General features: G+C 37.6%; 1 protein-coding gene and 2 pseudogenes across 1 annotated transcript in view; 2 read left to right on the forward strand and 1 right to left on the reverse strand.

The window, feature by feature from the left end:
- The window catches only part of EFCAB5 (EF-hand calcium binding domain 5), a 154,487-nt gene that overhangs the window by 139,587 nt on the left and 5,764 nt on the right, over nucleotides 1-9,136 (reverse strand). Inside the window, exon 2 of the mRNA XM_029928897.1 lies at nucleotides 2,548-2,663. The gene's annotated coding sequence lies outside the window, so the exon portion shown is untranslated. The remainder of the gene's footprint in view (nucleotides 1-2,547; nucleotides 2,664-9,136) is intronic.
- Nucleotides 4,796-5,417, forward strand: LOC115282744 (annotated as a pseudogene).
- On the forward strand, nucleotides 7,570-8,067 carry LOC115282756 (annotated as a pseudogene).

The raw sequence follows: 9,136 nt of genomic DNA on the forward strand, positions 1-9,136 counted from the left end.
CACCAACAGTGTAGGAGGGTGCCCGTTTCTCCACATCCTCGCCAGCATCTATAGACTCTTGATTTGTTCATTTAAGCCACTCTGACTGGTGTGAGGTGGTATCTCAGTGTGATTTTGATTTGTATTTCCCTGATGATGAGTGCCGCTGAGCATTGTTTCATGTGCTTGTTGTCCATCTAAATGTCCTCTTTGGAGAAGTGTCTGTTCAGGTCTTCTGCCCATTTCTTCACTGGATTGTTTGTTTTTTGGGTATGGAGTTTAGTGAGTTCCTTGTAGATTTTGGATACTAGCCCTTTATCTGAGATGCCATTTGCCACTATCTTTTCCCATTCTGTCGGTTCCCTATTTTTTTTATTGTTTCCTTTGCATTGCAAAACTTTTTATCTTGATGAGGTCCCAGTAGTTCATTTTTGTTCTTTATTCCCTTGCCTTTGGGGATGAATCAAGGAGGAAATTGCTGTGATTGAGGTCTAGGAGGCTATTTCCTGCTTTCTCCTCTAGGGTTATTATGGTTTCCTGTCTCACATTCAGGTCCTTTATCCATTTTGAGTTTATTTTTGTGACTCGTGTAAGAAAGTGGTCTAATTTCATTCTTCTACATGTTGTCCAGCTCTCCCAACACCACCTGTTGTAGAGGCTGTCTTTTTTCCATTGGATACTCTTTCCTGTTTGGTCGAAGATTAATTGGCCATACACTTGTGGGTCCAGTTCTGGGTTCTCTATTCTATTCCATTGGTCCATGTGTCTGTTTTTGTGTCTATACCATACTGTCTTGATGATGACAGCTTTGTAGTAGAGGCTAAAGTCTGGGATTGTGATTCCTCCCATTTTGGTTTTCTTCTTCAATATTACTTTGGCTATTTGGGTTTTTCTGTGGTTCCATACGAATTTTAAGATAGTTTGTTCTAGCTTTGAGAAGAATGCTGGTGCAACTTTGATGGGGATTGCATTGAATGTGTAAATTGCTTTGGGTAATAATGACATTTTAACAATGTTTATTCTTCTGATCCATGAGCACAGAATGTTTTTCCATTTCTTTGTGTCTTCTTCAATTTCCTTCATATGTCTTCTATAGTTTTCAGCATACAGGTCTTTTACATCTTTGGTTAGGTTTATTCCTAGGTATTTTATGATTTTTCTTGCAATTGTGAATGGGATCCATTTCTTGATTTCTCTTCCTGTTGCTTCATTTTTGGTGTATAATAATGCAACTGGTTTCTGTACATTGATTTTGTACCCTGGAATTTTACTGAATTCATTGATCAGTTCTAGAAGGCTTCTGGTGGAGTCGATTGGGTTTTCCATGTAGAGTATCATGTCATCTGTGAAAAGTGAAAGTTTGACTTCTTCTTTGCCAATTTTGATGCCTTTTATTTCCTTTTGTTGTCTGATTTCTGATGCTTGGACTTCCAAGACTATGTTAAACAACAATGGTGAGTGTGGATATCCCTGTCATGTCCCTGATTTCAGGGGGAAAGCTCTCAGTTTTTCCCTATTGAGGATAACATTAACTGTGGGCCTTTCATAAATGGCTTTTACAATGTTTAAGTAAGTTACTTCTATCCCGACTTTCTTGAGGGTTTTTATTAAGAAGGATGTTGTATTTTGTCAAATGCTTTTTCTGCATCTATCGACAGGATCACATGGTTTTTTTCTTTTGTTAATGTGATGTATTACACTGATGGATAACTCCAGTTTGAATCCCAGTGGATTAAGTAAATCCATTGACCACTCTGTAGTGATTTAATCAGTTCCTGGATATGTAATTAGAACATGGTAACTGGCAGAATTTTCAGTTTAGAATCCAGGATCAGAAATTCTGATCCCAAAATAAGGAGGTTTATAGTATAAAGGGCCAAATTGTAGCCCTTGGGAACTCCCCTTCCCCACATATACATATACCAGGAGAGTAAACAAAAATTACTCCTTTCCTGGGGTGGCAGAATGGGGACTTACAGAGATTAGTAACACCAATAAAAATTTGAAAGAAGCAGGGAGTGATAGAACCTATCTCATGCCAACTTAACTTGCCTGTTTGGTCTGTGAAGAAGGTAGATGGATTTTAAAGAATGACCATAGACTATTACACATTTAACCAGGAGATGTCTTCAATTGTAGCTGCTTTCTGTATGTAATATCTTTACTGGAGTAAATCAACACACACCCTGCCACCTGGTATGCAGCTATTGATCTAGCAAATGCTTATGTCTCCATACAAATTGGCAGAGAACACCAGAAGCTATTGGATTTTACTTGGCAGAGCCAACAATATAACTTCACTGTCTTGCCCCAGGGCTACAACAGTTCTCCTGCTCTCTACCATAATGTAGTCCACAGAGATTTTGAGCATCTTGACCTTCCAATCAGCATTGAGTTGGTCATGACATTATATTCATTGGATGTGAGGAGCAGGAAGAAGCAGGGTCTTTAACTATATTCATGAGATACATGCAAACCAGAGGATGGAGGATAAACTCCATTTCTCGTATCAATTTTCACATCAGTCAAATACCAGTTACTATATTATTATCTCAGCTCTCAACTCACCCTTTTGTATTCTTCTTTGATGCTGGAGCTGGGAATCTGAAAACCAAATTTCTTTGCTTTGCCAGGTGCTTCTGTTAAACTCTGTTAATTGGTGGCATCAGAGGGAGACCCCAAGACTGAGGAAGGGCAAGAGAATTATTCCTTCATATCTACCCCAAGACTGCTTCCTGTAGCCTTTTGGTTCCTGTGTGCTTTAAGCAATGATTCTTCATCCTGGTAGCAGCAGGCCCTAACTCCAGCAACAACTAAATTCAGTTTGTAGTTTTTCTACAGTTCTGTACATTTCATCAACTCAAAGACATCAACACCAGCCAGCCAGTGTTCCTGCCTTAGAGATCTGGGTCCCACAAAGTCCCTCCTCTAAGCTCAGACCCTGACACCAGCTGAGCAGCATCTTCTGAGATCTGAGTTTCAGCTTTGAGGGGTCACTCCTCTATGTTTATAAGTTTTTTCCTCTGCTTCATTTTTTTTCCCAGCTCTAGATGTGATAACACTTGCTCCCTCTACAATACCTTACCTTGGGTTTCTCTTTTTAACTTTGCAGTCACCTCCTTCATTTTATATCTAGTTAACAATTCTTGTTAAATTATCTATTCAAATAACTGGTATGACTTCCATTCCTATATGGACACTGACTATTAAAGTTAGTAACATATTATTCAGTTTTAAGAAAAATTACAACCGAGGGGCGCCTGGGTGACTCAGTAGGTTAAGCGTCCAACTTCGGCTCAGGTCATGATCTCATGGTTTGTGGGTTTGAGCCCTGCATCAGGCTCTGTGCTGACAGCTCAGAGCCTGGAGCCTGCTTCAGATTCTGTGTCTCCCTCTCTCTCTGCCCCTTTCCCTCCTCATGCTCTGTTTCTCTATGTCTCAATAATAAAAGCATTACAGATTTTTAAAATATAAAGAAAAATTACAACTGGGTGAGGGCAATACATGACTTGATCATTCACCAGCTATTATATATTCCATCTGTACTAATTAATTTATAGTTATATTACCTTGTAATATAATCATTTCAAATGTAAGGAATTGGGTTATTAAAAACAGAAACTATGATTTCTTTTTCCCCCCATTTTTAACAAGTTTAGCTACATAAACCATAGTCTTTTAAGTGACACACTTCATTTAGTATATAATAAATGAGTTACAGATGCACTGTAAGATAGTTACCTATTCAACCCTATGAGTGGCCTGAAAGGACTGGGGTGGTTGGTGCCTCTACATAATTCACCCTGGCCAGAAGTAATTTGTTCTAAGACTTCTCAGAGAGTAGCCCAAAATAATCAGAGACTGATGATCCACTCTGGTGTTCCCCATGGTATTACAGGAGGCATGCACAATAAAGAACTTGCTTTATTAAATAAAGCAAGTATCCTTTAATAAAAGAGCAAAAACAAGGAGTATTCCACTACCAGGGCATCACTTTCCAAAGCCAGTTGCAGTGAATATTGCTGCTTCTCATAAACACTGAGACTTGGAGCTTCTGGAAGAGTGCATGCTCCAGGTACCCAAGGGGCAGGACTCACAGCCTAAGATATGGCCAGGAAACACAGGGAGGCCTGCCAGATACTCCTAATGGACTCAGTTCCCAATTTCTTTGTATATATTGAATTCTTCCTTTTTTATGGCTGATGTGTCCTCTTAGTTACATCCAAGTTACCTGTAGGATTTTCATTTTAAAAATACCGTCATACTCTGCAAATTAGAGCTTGATCTGTTTTTTGATATTATTTTATAATATATTCTTGATATGAAAAAGTGGATCCTGAAACCAGTCATGTTATCATAAGATAGTACCACCTTACATTTGCTAGTGGGAATAAAGTAATTGCAATTATAGTCAAATATAATTTATACTTGTAAGTTTTTAATTGTTGTGCAAATTGTTTTAAATTTATCACCTAGCTGCATGAATAATATTCTCATCAATAATGACTATCAAATAATCATTGTTGAATTGTCTTATTCAGGAGTTACATGCAGTCATTTCAATCATAAAACTCTACATTTCTTATGAGACTAGTTTAGTGGTGATGAACTCCTTTAACTTTTGTTTATCTGGGAAAATCTTTATCTCTTCTTAAATTCTGAATGATGACCTGAAATGTTAAAGGGAATTCCTTTTTCTGTTTGTTTTTTATTTTTGTTTAAAGAGAATTCTTTAGTACTTCACTGTGGGTGCAATGGCCATGGGACTGTCTGGGGTCTATTTTGGGAAGGTGCAAAGGTGGGACTGGCTGGGACAATGCCAGCAGTGGTGATGGCAGAAAGTGCCTTAATTTTCAACAATTTGCTGGATCAGTGTGAGAAGTGGGAGCTTGAGGCTCCTGGAGAAATTGCTACATCCCCAGTGTTTGGTCAGCTCTTGGCTTTTTTTCTGCTCCACAATGACATGAATAATGCAAGATATCTTTGGAAAAGGATACTATAGAATCTGCAAATTCTATATTTGAGGGAATTTGATCAGTAAGACAAAGAATCTGGCAGAGAGATTTCCCTGGGATCTATATGACTGTCAATGCACACCAGTGGCCTGAGACGGTCCAGCCTATTATGGAAGCACTTAGAGATGCCACAAAGAGAAGAGCCTTCACCCTGGTCGCTCAAGCCTACACCTCCATAAAGAGCCAACGATTTTGCAGCCTTTGTCGGGCTCCTGTGGAAGAGGCTGTGAAAGGTACATTAGAACAAGGATGGCAAGCCCACTCTACCACCAGAATGTTATGCCCAAAAAGCCAGCTGCAGGAGCCCTGGATGTTTCCTTCAACTGATTTATTCCCTTATCAGAACTTGCCCCAGTTCCACCAATCCCCAATGAGCACCAGTTAGCCAGACTGACTGATTATGTGGCTTTCTTCGAAAACTGATGTATCATTCTGAATTCAAGATCCACCTTCAGAATCCTGTATACTGACAAAGAAAGAAATGTAAAATTTTTTACTTTCAATTTATAGGATGGATTAGCACCTCAGCATTCCCTATGAGTATGTGATAAAATACATATATAAAGTATATTATATATATTTTGTCCTTAAACATTATGCTGAAGTTATTGTAACAATTCTCATTTTATAATATTTAACAATTTGGATGGAGCCTGTCAGTATTATGCAGTTTGTATTTCCTAATGACTATAAAACACAGCTTTCCTGCTTCATGTGGGACAGTGGTTGTCAACTGTTTGTCCCTACTGTAGCACACAGCACACCCCTGTCTGCACCGATGGGTGACAGTTACAGAGATTCGTGTGGAATTTGAGGAGGACTGTCCCCAGAGGCAGCATCTGAGCTGCTGTGGATTCTAACCCACCCTCTTCAGAGAATGGGCTCTCCTTTCTCCTCACCTCCTGAAATTCACTCACACAATGCTGAAATGTAGATGAGGAACAAAAGACCATCACATTTTTTCCTGGTAGTGTTAGTACATCCAGTATACTGGCAGTGGAGGGCTTGCCATGAAAATGCAACTAATATTCCTTTCAGAAGCAGGGAAATGTAGGATGGAATGCATTATACTGGCAAAGAAGTGATCCACTTTGCACAACTGTCCTGCAGCCTCCTAGTTGCTTACATTTATCCTTTGGTTCAAGTTCTGCCTTTTGGAGAAATACTGAACAAGTCTTTCAGTTTTTGTGTGTGATGTCCTCTGAATATTTGGATGTGTTTATTGTATCTTCAGGCTATCTCCTCCCACCCTGCTTTATTTATTCTATATTAGTTCAATAAATATTTAGTTTAAAAAAAAGAATTACTTAAATTAAAAGGTCATAACTGGAAGAAAATCATTAAAAAATTTCACTAGTATAAGCAAACATACAATAAAGGCAACAGATTAATCCCTTATAAAGCCAGTAAGGAGGCTAAAGCACAAAAATAGTAAAACCCATTATATCTATAAAAATTATTCAAGGCATACACAAAATAAAGATGTAAAATATGATATCACTAACATAAAACATGGAGGGGGAGTAAAAATTTAGTGCCTTTACTATGTGTTCCTCAGCATACATGTGAACTCAAGTTGATCAGCTTAATATAGACTGTGAATACTCATGTTATATGTGAACCCCATAGTAACCACAAATTTAAAAAGTTACACAAAATTAAAAAAAAATAAACCTGAGCACAACACTAAAGAAAGTCATCAAACCAGAAGGAAAGAGGACAAGAGGATAAGAAAGGAACAAAAAACTAGAAAGCCAGAAAACAACAAATGACAGTAAGTACATACCTATCAAAAATTACTTTAAATGTAAATGATCCAATCAAAAGACATCAGGTAATTTAATGAATAAAAAACCAAAATGCACCTATATGCTTTCTATGATACTTACTTCAGACTTAAAGACACATACAGACTGAAAGTGGAGGGATTAAAAAAATGATATTCCATGAAATAAAAGTGAAAAAAGGTAGCAAATAATTATTTCAGATAAAATAAACTTAAAAACAAAGACTGTTTTTAATGAGAAAAAGAAGGGCATTAAATAATGATAAAGGGATCAATGCAACAAGAGGATACTGTAAGTATCTATGAACCAAACATGGAAGCACCTAAATACAAGCAAATATTAACAGATATAAAGGAGAAAGTGACAGTAATACAATAATAGTAGGGGATTTAAATACCCCACTTATGTCAATGAATACATCATCTGGGCAGAAAATCAATAAGGAAGGAGTGGCTTTGAATAACCCATTAGTATTAATAGATATGTACAGACCATCTCATCCCCGGACAGGAGAATAGACATTCTTTTCACGTGCAACATGGAACATTCTCCAGGATCACGTTAGTCCACAAAACAAGTCTCAATAAGATTAATATCATATCAAGCATCAATACGAAACTAGAAATCAATTACAAAGAAAATACTGGAAAAAACACAAACACATTGAAGCAAAATAACAAGCTACTAAACAACCATTGGTTAACAAAGAAATCAAAGAGGGAATTAAAAAACACATAGAGACAGCCTTGCAGGTGCCACCATCCCAGAGTTGCCCATGCCACCTGGCCATGGTCAAACCCATTGTGTCCTTTGACATTGCTGTGGATAGTGAGCCCTTGGGCTGTATCTCCTTTGAGCTTTTTACAGAGTTCCAAAGACAGCAGGGAACTTTCATGCTCTGAGCACCAGGGAAAAAGGATTTAGTTATAAAGTTTCCTGCTTTGACAAGATTATTTCAGGATTTAGGTGTCAGGTTGGTGACCTCACATGCCATAATGGCACTGGCTGCAAGTCCATCTATGGGGAGAAATTTGATGAGAATTTCATACTGAAGCACACAGGTCCTGGTATCTTGGCCATGGCAAATGCTGGACTCAACATAAATGGTTCCCAGTTTTTCATCTGAGTGGCTGGATGGCAAGCATGTGGTCTTTGGCAAGATGAAAGAGGGCATGAATATTATGGAAGCCATGGAGCACCTTGGGTACAGGAATGCCAAGACCAGCAAGAAGATCACCATTGCTGACTGTACAAATCTAATAAATTTGCCTTGTGTTTTATCTTAACTACCAGACCAGCTATCTTCTGTAGCTCAAGAGTGCACCCCTTCACTCCCATCTGCTTGAAATATCGCATAATCTGTGCTCTCACTATAGTTCTATGGGTTCCATATTTTCCTTACTCCCCTTCAAGCCTACCTGGATTGCAGAGTTAAGTTTATGATTATGAAATAAAAACTAAACAACAACAACTCAATTACATGGAGACAAATGAAAATGGAAACACAATGGTCCAAAATCTTTGTAACACAGCAAAAGCAGTTCTAAGAAGAAATTTATAGTCCACCTTGAGACACAAGAAAAAGCTCAAAACAATGATCTAACTTACACCTAAAGGAACTAGGAAAAGAACAAGCAAAGCCCAATGTTAGCAGATGAAAGAAAAAAAAAAAACTAAAGGCCAATATCCCTCAATGAACATAGATGCAAAAATCCTCAACAAAATATTAGCAAACCAAAATCAAATTCAACAATATATTGAAAGGATTATTCACCACGATCAAAATGAATCTTTTCCAGGATAGTTCAATATTCACAAACCAATCAATGTGATATATCACATTAACAAGAGGAAGGGTAAAAACTATGTGATCATTTCAATAGATGCAGAAAAGCATTTGATAAAATACAATATCCATTCATGATAAAAACTCTCAATAAAGTAGGTTTAGAAAGAACATATCTCAACATATAAAGGTCATAAATGAAAAACTCACAGCTGACATTATATTTAATGGCAAAACTGAAAGCTTTCCCTTTAAGATCAGGAATAAGACAAAAATGTCCATTCTCACTACTTTTATTCAACATAATACTGGAAGTCCTAGCCACAGCAATCAGACAAAAGAAATAAAACACATCCAAATTGGTAAGGAAGTAAAACTATCCCTATTTACAGATAACGTGATACTTTATATAGAAAACCCTAACTGAATGCTCCAACCAAACGACACAGGGTAGCAGAATGGATAAAAAAACAAAACCCACCTATTTGCTGTCTACAGGAGACGCATTTTCGACCGGAAGACACCTACAGGTTGAAAGTAAAGGGATGGAGAAATATCTATCAGGCAAC

The sequence above is a fragment of the Suricata suricatta genome, chromosome 17 (assembly GCF_006229205.1).
Source record: "Suricata suricatta isolate VVHF042 chromosome 17, meerkat_22Aug2017_6uvM2_HiC, whole genome shotgun sequence".
Taxonomy (NCBI): Eukaryota; Metazoa; Chordata; class Mammalia; order Carnivora; family Herpestidae; genus Suricata; species Suricata suricatta.